A 14,330-nucleotide genomic window follows, 5' to 3' on the forward strand; every position below is an offset into this window, starting at 1 on the left:
ATTATTTTCTAAATCCTATGTTAGATTGTCAATATTTTGCATATTATTAAATCGTGTTATGCTCAACATTATAATAAAAAAAATATTACATTTTGCAATAGAGACAAAAAATTAATATAACATGATACGATGATAAAGTTACACATCCTAAGCAACAACAACCCAGAATGTACATACATACTCATCTTTAAATCAGAACAACTGACGTAAGATAACTAATCTTAATTGAAATCTGTATTATATTTATAATGTCTTGCCAAGTCACAATTTTTTTAAATAAAACAAACTACTTCCTTATAAATAAATGTAAATTTCATAGTAATACTGCTCTTATTATTGTTCACTTTTAACATAAAAAGTAAAAAATTCCATACTTGTATTATTTAATCATTTAAATAATAGCATATTTAAATATGTTATTACAATACTTGATGATTTACGTCATTAGCGTAAGTCGATAAGCAGATTAAAAGCTTAACGGTTTCAGTAAGCATTCGTCAGCAAATAAATTCTCCATTCTCTCTAATAAATCGATTGTATTTATCGAACAACAATTTTATATTGCAAAATATTAACAAACGGTAAAGAGCAGGATACGTAATTATTCACGCTCAACTGTTCGTTACGTTCGTCTCGAAGAAACCGTTCGTTGACGATGTCGTAATTCATCTGAGAAAGATGTTTTGATATGCGAAAAGAATTACAAGCAAGTATTATTACAATAGCATAAGCAATCGAGGATTTATAAAAGTGGACCATACATTTTAAGAATTTGTACCGCTTACTTTGCCATTGATATTATTTCGTAACTCATTATCAGTGTTTCGCTTTAACTATGTATTCTCAATGGAATAACCGAAAAGAAATTAAACAAACGAAATAGATAATCGCATAAAAGATGCATTATTCATTGTTCGGTCTATTATTCTGTTTTCTCTATTGTTAGTGAAAAATGTATAAATGTATAAATGTATAAATCTCAACTTTGTTACAAAACAAAACAAAATAAATTAGAAAATATCCCCCATAAATTAACACTTGCGATACTTATGTTATTGTACATATATTCCTTAATATTACTTTCAAAATATTACCAACACACAGGACACGAATATCACATAACGAGATGCAACGATAAAGCTTTGCTTGAAGCGCACTTTATGCAACCTGAAATACCGATGAAACTTGCAATATGCATCAACATATCGATAACAACGTAACGCGTGCAAAAGCGATATCGCTTCTCTTTCCTGCGCGCGCGATATCGCTTTTGCATGCAGATGAGTTCGCCAATCCTTTCTAACATTTATGTTTTCGAGTAAATTCTGTTTAACAATTGCATGATAATTAAATAGATTGAGCTACGGAAATTTAATTAAGAATGTAATGAGCACTAAAGTTCAAATTAAGTATGCGGCAAAGCGAAGAAACTTGTAAAAGCAGAATATTTTACCACGGTGTGATAGAAACGACAGTTTTATCCTGTAATTAGCAGCTTCATAATTTTGCGAATTAAGGATCATGAATAATCGTGGTTAAATGTAGATCGCGGGATAGAGCGCAAATGCAATCCGTGTCGGGAAACATGTGCTTAAAATATAATCTTTTTTAAAGGTGCAAATAATTTTATTCTTGTCACTCAAACAAGAGTGACAAGAATACTTTTTGATTAATTTCTCGATTATTAAAATATTTATCATTTATATCGCACGTAATTTGTAGAATCAGTCAATATATTCCTTCCGTCGAAAAGATGTCACATTTGATTATTATGTGTATTCTATTTTATACATAAATTTGTGAATTTATTTTAAGAATAATATCACAAGTTATAATATATGTGTTATAAAAATTGAAGATTTGTGTGAAACAAAAACAAGAATAATTAAAACTGCAAAACAAAATAACTTTTAATTATCTCAAAATTATTGACTGCGTTCAACAGAAAAAGCAGCTTTGCAATACATTGTAAGATTCCTTAATATGATTGGTTCTTGTCCTTTTTGCCAGATATAAAATAATCAGTTGCTTCCTTTTCTGCTGAACATAACCATTATTTTACAACTCATTAAAAAACCAGTTATTATATTCAATGAGTTCATTTCATAAATATATATGTTACAAGTAAGATCTAATGAAAGTGAATCGAATAGAAATAGTAGCACATTTATGATTGTAAAACAATTTATCTATCGTTTAAATCGATTGTGGTTTAAAACGATTTTATGATTGCTCGTCCAAAAACTAATCTTGATTTATAACTCTCTTTGATCTGATTCTACGACATTTATTGTTTAACTAATCGTTTATCATTATCGTTAATTCAACTGATTGACCGTCGTTAATCGCGCAATTTTGCGCGATTTGTTGATCATGCCGCGATTGCATCTCCTTTTATCCGCACGAATTAATCGCAATCACAACGATCGCGTTTTACAAAAATTCTATCTTACATGCCTTTCTTTATTCTTATTCAACACATCTAAGAGGACAATTTGATCAAGGAACTTTTGCATTCGTAAGTAGGATATTGGAAAGAAAATTAACCAAATTATTTAGAAAAGTAGTTGCTGAAACAAATGGCCTCGGAATTGTCAATATAACTGTCATTATTTAGCATGATGTCATTTCGTGTTTTTTGCAAGTATCATTAAGTCTTCTTCATAGTGCGTGATGACTATCCACGGATAGATTTTATCTTCGTAATACGCGAATCTCTCAACGCGTCCTTGCGAAATTCCTTGCGAAGAATCTTTAACTAAGATCTTTATTAATAGCAAGCGCAGTCGGAATGCGACATTCGCATACCGTACAACGAGAAGCAAATTCTTTTTCCTACAAAATATTATAAATATTTTATATTATATATCGAAATATTTAAAATAATTAAATAATGTTTGTTACAATTTATTAAACATTGCTACCTTTTTAAGACGCTTTATTGCAAACAAAAGACCAAATAATTATTGAAGAGTTAATACTAAAAAGTAGCACATCTTCGTTTTACATGTACTTTTAAAAAACCTATGTTGTACATATGTTGTACACTAATTAACAATGCAGATAAACATTAAGAAGTCGATTTATTTTTATCTCTGTATTGTAAGAGAGAGATATATCTTAGAACACAATTTAAAAATTAAACAAATGCCTAAAAGACAACGTAACAAATTTACATTTACCAATCAAAAAATTATATTTACATATTGAATAATAATAAAGAAATAAGAGCGAAAATTTTTGTTCGTTTCTCTAGAAGCTAGTGATGGTTACAAATTGTAAACCGTATAGATAGCGGAAACAAAAAATTCAATGGCAGCGAAAGTAAATTTCAATTCAATTTCTAATCGATCGCACGCTCCGATTGCATCTCGAATGATGTATTTTGTACACTTCCGGAACAATAAGAAACAATATGCAAGCACAAATCTGGCTTAAATCGTAAATTTTTTTTCAAATAGTAATTGGAAATTGAATAAAATTTTGCAAAAAAAAAAAACAATAAAAATACGGTAATTTGCGAAGCTCTTTCACGCACATTACTAATTAAAAATTAATAAAAATTATATCATTTAACAATTTTAAAGAAATTAAATTTACATAACTTTTTAATTAATCCTGTTTTCACAATCTTTTGCTTCATTTTATGAAAATTATCTGTTTTATAAGATAATTAATATTGTGACTATTATTGCTTTTGTTACTTCGATTTTTCTAGTTTCAAACTTAATTTTTTTAATGTTCATATAGGATATTCCATTAATTCGGATAATCAAAGTTCTACTTACCAGATGTAGTCTAAAAATGTATATTACGACACGAATACAGTTTAAACCGCACGTTAACCTGTACCTCATTATAAAGAACGCACGCGCGTTCTTATCATAACACGAGTCATAAATTCACAGGATACCTACTGTCAGCATGCGTGGAGAGCGTTATCCTCTCAGCGCTCGTCTAACATCATGAATCACCAACGTTAACGACAGGTCGGTCGGCCACCATAATTTAATAGTTTCATGCTCGTTTTTCTGCGCGGTCGCTTCACCCTTATTTATCACCCTTAAGTGCACATCAGAAATAAATTATTTAAAGCACTATTTTCGCATCATTTCTATCTATAAAACTTACGAACGTAATTAATGCCGGCCCGATCCCGGTCGTCATCGGCATTTATTGAATTATCGGCGCGTTGCATGCGTCGTTTAGTAAATTTGTTTGAAAGAACATTTATGCGAAAATGACATATTCGCAATCGCTATCAACGATAAATTGATAAATCCACGGTCGGAGTTAATCAACAATTAAAAGTGATAGAAGGACTTGACAAGCTATATAAAGAAACAACGAAAATGTGTATTTTTCTTCTTTAAACAGTCACGTTAAAAAAAAAAACGGAATTTTATCGAAGTAACCTTTATAAAATTTTCTCAACCACGTTTCTTGTAGAACTCACTTTGTCCTATTTTTGTATTCACCGAGCATGAAATTATATCTTTTATTATTATTTTTAAATTCATTGATCATTAAAATCAAGGATTTTTGGATATAGATAGAGTGCGATAATATATTAAATAAAAAAGCTAAATGACATAAATCTCCTATACGCTTAATTGCTTCAAACATCAATTACAAGTATATTTACAAGTCTTCACAAAATTTTAATAAGAAATTTTAAGTGACTCACAGAGCCAATATATTAACAAACAATAAATATTTTATTAAGATTTTAACAACAAATAAACTTTGTTTTCATCGGGATTCTTGATGCTAACGCGCAAAGGTTACAAAAAAATATTGATAGCGTATGCGCACGATTAATTTTTTAACCGGTTAACATTTTATCTGTGTTATTGAGACGCGAATAAGTTAAGCACAGATAAAAGATTAACTATTAGAAACCGGTTCCTATCGATAATACTCATTACCGATGGAATAGTAACAAAACGACAAAAAAAATTATTTCTTGTCCTTCGTGAAATTACGTAACCTTTCCTTATACTACGAGAAGACGCCGCACTACGCAAGTATACTATATGTCATTGAATACCTCCATCCAGGTATTTAAATATTTGTAATGAAATCTTTCCTTTTCGTTTATATGAACATGTTTCTCCCGTCACCTTCTTTACTTTCATTTCCATGAGATCGTGGGTCCTGAGAGACATGTTTGATGAAAGCATGCTTAATTGAAATTTTATCTCAAAAATAGTTACATTAGCAACGTAACAATAGAGTTTCACAAGTTTAAAGAGAGTTTGAGAAATAGAATTTCCAAGTAATTGCCAGCTTATTTCTTAAATAAATTTCTTGAATAAGTTTAATGAATTTCTTGTTCTTTAACCTTACAACATACAAGCTATTCAGATTAGTTAAGAAATAATATGTATTTAAATTTAAATTCTAAGTTTAAAATACATATTCATATAATCTTATTGTCTTTACAGAATTGTAAGATTTAACTTTTTTTGTCTAAGTTAAAGAAAATGGCCATTTTAACATACAATTAGTTATGTAAATGAATATTCTGACAATTCCAAAAAGTTTGCGATTCATTATTTTTTATTAGCTGGATACGGAAATGCGATCATGCCATCGATTGTCTTGTCGTGCGATATCACCAATGTCTTTCTTTCTATTTGTCTATCCCCCCCCCCCTCTCTCTCTCTCTCTCTCTCTCTCTTTTTGTCTGTCTTCACGGCACAAAGATTTAATCGTAAGTATTAAATCTTTCGTAACAACGAAAGGTCACCGTGTTGATGCACCAAGAGAGGAGATCGAGTCACCGGTATCATAGTACATATCCTTTCCCGCGGCCTTTCTCTTTCACTATACACAGGCCTTGCGCTTTCCCCTCGCCTTGTAGCAATGTTCGGTCTCGTGGTTCGATCGCGGGCGTATTTCGAAAATCGATCCGGTGAAGAGAAATACGTCGAAGAAAGTTAAAAAAGTAACAACAGCAAAAATGAGTTGTTGAGAGAAAAAACAACAAGGATAAATTTCCATTTTCACGATAAGTCTTGCACGTCGTTGAAATAGCAATGACAAAGAGCTCCGGGTTCAATCTTGTTCTTACGCAAACAATTGGAACAAAGTCGTGCAAGGCCAAGCCAATGCCACGTTTTCGAATGTCACGCTGGTTGTCCCCTTCAATATTTTTTCTCATACTACGTTACTTGAAATTATGAGAAATTTAGCATAGCGCTTAATAGGTGGACGCTAACATCATACATAATTAACGCGTTTAGTTAACAAAACGCTTATAATTAACAGGCGCTGAACGCGTTCAAAAAGGACACATTTATATTGTAGGCTTTAAAGATTAAAAGCCAGTAGATATGTACGATTGTAAAAAGACTTTTCCTTATCTCGCTAAAATTATTATTTTTTATTTGACTCGATTTTGAAATTCTTCTTTTATTTCACAATTATTATACAAAAGATCAAAGAGTACGCTTATCGTTATATCGAACCTCGTATCCTCGTGTATGTATAATACCTTCTTTTGATTGAGAATCGGCTTAGATGTGCCAATTTAAGCGCATTTAAATCAGAATCGCAGTGCAAAGGATTTCTTTGTCCCAGAAACATCATTGGCGCAATTACCAGTTACTCGTAATAAGGCTGCGGTTCGAAATGCGTTGACAGTGCTATCAGCGCGCTCATGACTGTTTCGAAATGACGTCACATTCATCAAACGATTTATTTAATTTTTCGGTTATGTGACGATAAACGTTATGTGTAAAATTAATACTTTTGATACGTTCCGACCTAACTGATTTTCAGTAAAAAAAAATTACATTAAAGTCGAGTAATATTAGATATATAATAAAATTAATATTAGCGCAAAAACGATATGATGATTAGCAACATGGTTGAGAATGAATCGGAATATTCTTTTTTCTTTTTTTATTTCGGTTTTTCTTTGTTTAAATTGTTAATGTCATTATGTGAAATACGGTCAGAATTCGGTCAATAATTTATAGCTAACAATTTCGAATGGACATTATATTAGTATTAACTTGTATTTAAATATTGGATCTTAACAAAATTTTTACTTACATGAATAGTTACGTTGTAATAGCGCTTCAGACTGTGATTTTGTCAGTGTCACTGCTTACGGACGAATGAATTGTACCAAAATAAATCGTTGTTTGTGTATCACTTTATATTTAGAATTTGCTAGAAAATATATGTAATAAATAAGAATTTTAACACACACACACACACACACAATGTCGAAGCCTGTCGCACTATGTGATCCTTTAATCTTGAAATATGTATTTTAATTTATAATAACAAAGTACTTAATATTTTAAATTTTAATCGAGAAGACTTCAGTATCGTGAACCGTTCTTATTTTGAGCGCGCACATAGCGCGTTCCGAAATAAATGGTGCATGAGCGCGCTTATAATTTCGGCCGACCTTTGGCGTTATTAGCGCTATCAGCATGTGACCGAATTTCGGGCCGCAGTCTAACAATAAGTCCGACCGACACGCAATTGAGTCCGTTATGCAATTGCACGTCCTGTAGACAGCCAGGGCCCACTTCGTGACGACGATGACGACGACCGAATTAGGACAACCGAGCGCTACCGAGGACACTATAATGCACTTTAACGCTGATGCAGGCCTTCCTGCAATCTACGCCTCATCTCAACGCAAACGTAACGGGTTGCCTCGCTCGCTTTGCTTTAATGTACAGAATGCATTCTAATCTAACATATCTAAGTGTTACGCGACAATCGCGAATATTAAACCAAACCGATTCTATTCTGTCGATAATAAACATCTGCGTGTAATGACATTTGTTACATGTGATTTAAAGGATAAAATATTGAAACCGTAGTATAAAAATCGAATTAAATTTGAAAAGAAACGTATCGTGATAACGTAAAAATGCGATTACTTTAAAGGCATTTTTTGCAATGAAATAATAATAAAAGAAGGAAAATCGATATTTACAGAATCAATCGTCTTTTATATCATGCATCAAAGAATTAAATGCGATTTCATGTCAACAACTTACTCGCACTACAAGTAAAATTTATTGAAAATGAAAACGCTTTGTATACAATTTGCATTCGCGTTAAGGTGGTGCAACTTGGACGATACCAATCGTAATAACCGGAAAAAAAAACACGATATTCAGAACGGAGAAACGCGTACGTTGATTTCTCTTTATGAGCGGATGGGATCTCACCGCCGTGTAAGGTGTGCAAAGATCTATCTTTGGCTCTCTTAATTTTTCTCGCGCGACCGCAATTGGATATGTCGGTTAAGAATTGCGCAAGGCGTTAAATACACGTGCTAACAATTAAATCGAGCACTCAGTGGAACACAAGGTGAAATAGATTTGCAAGTTGCATGCGTCAAATCAAGATCCATTAAAGGTATACTTTTTCGTTTGCCGCAAACGTTGAAATGTATCCTCTTTTGATGACTCTCGATCGTAAGACAGAGATCGAACAGATAGATACTGTTTTCGAAAATAAATGATGGACTTGTATAATTCTTTTAAAGTTATTAAAATAAAAGAAACAGGCTTAGTCCTATATTGCAACCAGGTTTCTAACAATAAGTAAAGCATTATGAAGCGATAAGTTAATTTGCATCGTTCTATTGTATATTAATATCTAAATAAAACTGAACACCTCCGGATATGTTCAAACGTTTCATTTGACTTTTAGCATCAGCTATTCAATTTTGCGGAATAAATTTCTATTAATTTCTCTTAATACCATTGCTTCTTAAAGACCGTCTTACATAACAGACTACAAACGCAAGACGAACATATACGAAGTATTTACATAACGTAAGATCAATGTTGAATTATCTCGTTTATTTTAGCTTGGATTTTTATTGCATTGTTATGTTATCTTATTAAATGATTTAATATTTTAATATAAATTTTATTAATGATTTAATAATCTTCTACAAATTACTAAGCGCGAAACTCGGCCAACTCTACATAAGAACTTGTTAGTTGCATTTCACTGACAATGAGATTTCAAATACAAAAGTGGATGATGCAAAGTTTCGAGATGATACACACGAGTGTCGAGATCCGGCTTGACAACATTAGGTAATTACTGAACGCTCGACGCATACACGATGATGTTCACGTCAGCTTTACGCGTAAATTTCTCGCGTTACAAGAATGCGTTATCGGAGAACAAGGTACGAGGTGCGAGGTGCGACGTGCGACGTGCGACGTGCGACGTGCGACGCGTGACGCGAGAAGCGGCGAGGATCGCATAGCGGATTCTAAGTTTCTAAGGGTGAGTCTCGCTTTCACGCTCACAACGGAGAGGAGTTCTTTTGGAGAAAGCGATGCTGCTCGCATGCATATTTGACGCGTAACTTCCTCGCTCGACGTCAATGCCGATAGTAATAGAGGCGTCGGCATGAGATACGAAATAATTTCGCGATCTTACGTAAATCTAACTAAAAATTACTTGATTTTTTATAATTTCTTTGTTCAACTTATTTTATCAACCCGTCTGCTTTCAAGTTTCCTTTAAGTCGTTTAGTCTCATTATCTATTACATGACGTTACCGTGGCAAACGCGTTGTGCTATATTTGTGTTGTCAATTGTGTTGGTAATTAATTAGAGTGTTACTCTTTTAATTAATTAAAACCAAGATTGTACTGTGACTGACGTAAGAATAGATGATAAATCTACGACTATGTAACCAGGCGCGTAATCAAACAATTATCTTTAGCGGTATACACATATACATACGTTTCCACGTGTTTCATGTCCCCACGCGAGCACGTGCTTTTAATTTTATTTTTCAAACAAGATTTGACGAACCTTCTCGGCATTCTCCATGTTTGCCGCCTCGCGCCCTCGTGTGAGATGGCATATTTTTAATTTTTCGACAGCAGCGGACCTAACGTGCGGGAATGGATTCGGCCGTTGCGCGGTGTGGCGCCTCCTGGACCGGAGAGAAATACGGAACGCCTGTCTCCATAAAGATCTTGGGGCAACGGCCCATCAAGGTCGCGATGCAGCGATTGCACGCGCGAACACACTCCCTCGAGGTGGCGAGAAGGTGTGCGCGAGAGAAGCGCCTAACAGCAACGGACCGTTTACCATCTTCCGTGCGGTCACTCTCGTCACTCTCGAGAGTGACCTTCGTGACGTAACGGAGCGAAAAAACCGCGCGCAAGTTCTATTACAAGTTCCGCACGCTAGTTTTATTACGCGTCGACAAATTACCATTTCTAGAGGCATATCAAGTGCATTTCAGACACAAGACAGGTGTGAGTGATCGCGCGACGGCGAAATAAACTGGCGACGATAAGCTACTATTAGACTGCCATGCAGTGACTGCACGTTCGTCCCGACTATCGCAATAACGATTAAAATACGCTTTTTGCTTGTGTCTCATTCCACCAAAAATTTCCACACGCTACAGGATAGAAAAGGCAATTTATTTTCAATATCCAGCTACGAGTATATGCATGCACTTGCTATTTGAGAAAATACCTAAAGTATAGATATACATCTCTGTTTCACACACACACACACACACACACACACACACACACACACACACACACACACGTATGTACATATATACAGTATATCTTGCCGGATGCTTCTTTTTTATTGTACATTTGTATTTATTCTAAACTTGGAAAATATTTTTCTGAAACTGATTAGAAAAATATTATAAACATTTGTATTTATAGAATTGACAAACGATATGAGAGAGAGGGGGGAGAAGGAGAAGAAGGAAGAGGGGAGAGAGAAATCTTGCGTGAGATGCGTGTGTAGAAAGATATAAATAGTAAAACCAGCCATAAGATCATGATAGCCAAAGTGTTAAAACTCGATAGTTTAAAATTAGACGGTGTAAGATGCAGTTAAAGTTTCGAAAAGAAAAAGATAGACGTGGAGCGTCAGGGCGAAAACCAGGCGCCTATGTTGGACACACGCCAACTATTTCGAGTCCCACAATAGCAATCTTATCGTTCATTGCTCTCACGACAGTTAATGGTATACGATATTAATTCGCACGGAGCGTTACGGATCGTTGATGAAAAGAGTTCAGCATCGAATGAACCGTCGACACACTTTAGGCAAAAATAATGGAAAGGTTTCTGCACATCAGTGATTATAGAAAATAAAACGGCAACAAAATTTGTGATTGTGTAAAAGCTATTACGCGTCCGCAAGTTATGAAAATGTTAAATTTACGAAATGTATTTTTAATGCGACAAATATCTATTTTTGTTACCAAATACTGGCAACTAATTTTTATTGTGGCACGACGATATGACATTGCATAATTCACATCGCGTTAATCGCATGGCTAGACCAGTTATAATAAAATGATTAATAGAAATTAATGGAAACTTTGATAACGAAATCAATATCGAATGTTACGTTACAAATTATAGGTAATTTCTAGTACATCGGAATTAACGAAAAGCCACATCCGTAGTCATTGCGGTCAATGTCGATTGCATGATGGCATAATAACAAGTTAGTGTACGGAGTATCAATTAGAAGACAACTGGCCATTTTCTTTGCGCGTAAGAAACTCTCGTACAACATTTTCGTGAATTATAAACGATACTCTCCCTCTTCTTAAAAAAATTGCTACTTGCTTTTGTTACTCGAGAACAAATTACTATTATTTAAAAGTATTACAAAAACAACTATTACTATCGCTACAACTAGTACTATTGCTTGCACTAAATGAAGTATGTATAATCGGAACAGATACAGTTGTATAGACTAGAAACGCTTCAAGCAAGGCAGACTTTGTCTGACAACCTTTGAGATTCGCTTTCGAGACGTCTAACTGCCTCAATGTCGAAGCCAACTCGATACAAGATACTTGATACTTGCATACCGATCGAGGACAAGTCGTGACGCGAATCCCTAACCGTTTTAATGACCTTTGTACGTTTACTCGCGCTTTCACGATGCTAAGTGACGAGCCCTAGATCAAAGTTCTCGGTGAACGTTAACGAGTGTTCGGAAAACAATTTTCGCATAATTGCCATTACTTTTACATTTACTTTCCCAATCTTAAAATGTTTTAAATGTATTTTTTAAAAGAAAAATAACTGTCTCGAAAAAAAAAACAGATTAATAAATTTCACACGCATAAAAATAAGATAAAAGTACCAGATTTCCCTATAACTTTCGATACGCGAAAACTCTGGTTATCGAGTTGGAAACGACAGCTTTCAATTCCGCGTGGCTGAAGAAATTTCATCGAGTTCCTGTATATGAGGGATCTCTTGCAATCGCGTCGCGTCTTCTCTTCGCAGAAGAGTTGTCGTTTCCGCTCTGCCAGACGCGACTTCCCGACTTTCACAGAATCAGCCGTTGCGATGTAAAATTAGCCAATCCGTGATTAATGCGGTTCACGTGCGAAGGACGGCAATCTCCTATTTCGCTACGATTTATTAAATCTCATTAAGAGTTTTTACGAGAGATTAGCCAATTCGAGATTAATAATGGAGAACTGCTATTCCTTGTAATTTATCTTGTATTATAATCCTCGTATTATGATAGCAAAAAATAAATAAGTCCAAGTTACAAATGAGCTAAAAGAAAATTGGGAGAGCTACTTTTAATTACTGTTCATTTTTGCATTAAAGTATGCACAATTATTTTCAATTGCACACAAAAAATGTAAACTAAAATTTATAAGAAATTCACATATGTGTGCATTAATTTTCGGTAAAATTGCTATAAGATGCGCATATAAAATTAAAACTGTAAAATACGTTTCTTTGTGGGATTAAAAAATTTCAAGTTTAGTCACAAAAAACTTATTGATACGTTAGGGACTATATGTGTATATCGTACACATCATATTTTATCTCAATCTACTTGATTTTGAACAACATTATCATAGTTATCTCTGCGAGTTACTATCGTATAGAGCGACACGGAGACAGATGGGTGACAGATTTGTTGACACCAGTGTGACGTTGATGTTCGAAATGCGGAACATACTGAGGAAAAGGGGGATAATTTAATGAGCGCTGCATCTCATAAGGATAACTTTTGGCTATTTGTTTACGCACATGATATCTGTCGGACTTAAGTCAGACGAGCTCTCATGGTCATGGAGTACTCGTCATTAATATCCATGAGTTAAAGTACATCCGGCTGTGCATTTTCGGCATCGAGCACGTACAACGTAATTTATGATTATCGTGTGAGACACGCTAGTACGAACAATTCGATTGCACAGTCTATATTTAACGCGTTCTCTTGCTATTCATTTTTGCGTTTATTCTCAGTATTTTACATTAAATGAGGGAAGCATATGCAGGTGTTATACGTGGGGAAAAATGCTCGATTTGAGAAGCAAGACTCATTCTCCAAATAAAGAATTGCAATGAAAAATAAAATCGTCATCTTCGTATTGTCATAATACCATTTATAGACTTTGGTAATTTAGTTTCTGCGATTATCAATCTTCGTAATATAAAGCGATATAATAATTTACTTATACGTGTAGCATTAGATGCAATCACACAATACAACTAACAAATAAACAAATTAATAAACTGTAAGACGGTAAAAAGATGTATTATAAAAATATCAAATATACTATTAAAAATGTCACACATATATGTTATATGTCGTATTTGGTGTAGTTCGAAAAACGTCTTGTCGATCATCGATACGTAACGTAACAATCACCGGAAAATATTTCCATCTAAGTCGACAAAGCAATTACTATGCAAAGTGCAGCGAAGCACATAACACGCGCCATTATAGGCCGTACAGAGAGACGAGCCATGGATCTAAATTGGTTACGTTCATCGTTGATCCGTTTGTACGTGCAAGTTACAGTGCACGCGTATCCATCGATGATTCGTGGAAAGAGCACATACGGATGCTGCGATACCACCAGCAGCTAAACCTACTTGGCATCGCGTTAATTTTGCAATATCCATTGCCGAGATTTACGCGATCCCTTTAAGTGATCTTAAAGCGATCTGATTTCATACTCGCGCACACGTACATTTTTGCAACATTGTTTTTTAATGATAATTTTCAACAATTCGACATAAATAATAGTATAGGCAACTTATGATATATAATTTTGTAACAAAATAGCACAAAGCTTCTAGTAAAACCGACAAATTAATATATCATTTCTTCGTCTATTCTCTTTTCCAAGATTTATAAAACTTATCTCAACAACTTTTTTTTTTTTATTCGCTAATTATACATGAATTTTAAAACTATATAGACCCTTCTATGGCAGAAAAATTGACTGGAAATTGGCAAAAAAATCGATAATAATAAAAAAGAGGAGGAATGATGTGTAATCGTATTAT

The 14,330-nt window shown here is 34.0% G+C and overlaps 1 protein-coding gene across 1 annotated transcript in view; it reads right to left on the reverse strand.

Moving 5' to 3' along the window:
- The window catches only part of LOC105835267, a 29,261-nt gene extending 18,693 nt beyond the window's left edge, over nucleotides 1-10,568 (reverse strand). Inside the window, exon 1 of the mRNA XM_012678378.3 lies at nucleotides 7,063-10,568. The gene's annotated coding sequence lies outside the window, so the exon portion shown is untranslated. The remainder of the gene's footprint in view (nucleotides 1-7,062) is intronic.
- Nucleotides 10,569-14,330: the final 3,762 nt, after the last annotated feature.

Source organism: Monomorium pharaonis, chromosome 9 (genome assembly GCF_013373865.1).
Source record: "Monomorium pharaonis isolate MP-MQ-018 chromosome 9, ASM1337386v2, whole genome shotgun sequence".
NCBI classification, from domain to species: domain Eukaryota; kingdom Metazoa; phylum Arthropoda; class Insecta; order Hymenoptera; family Formicidae; genus Monomorium; species Monomorium pharaonis.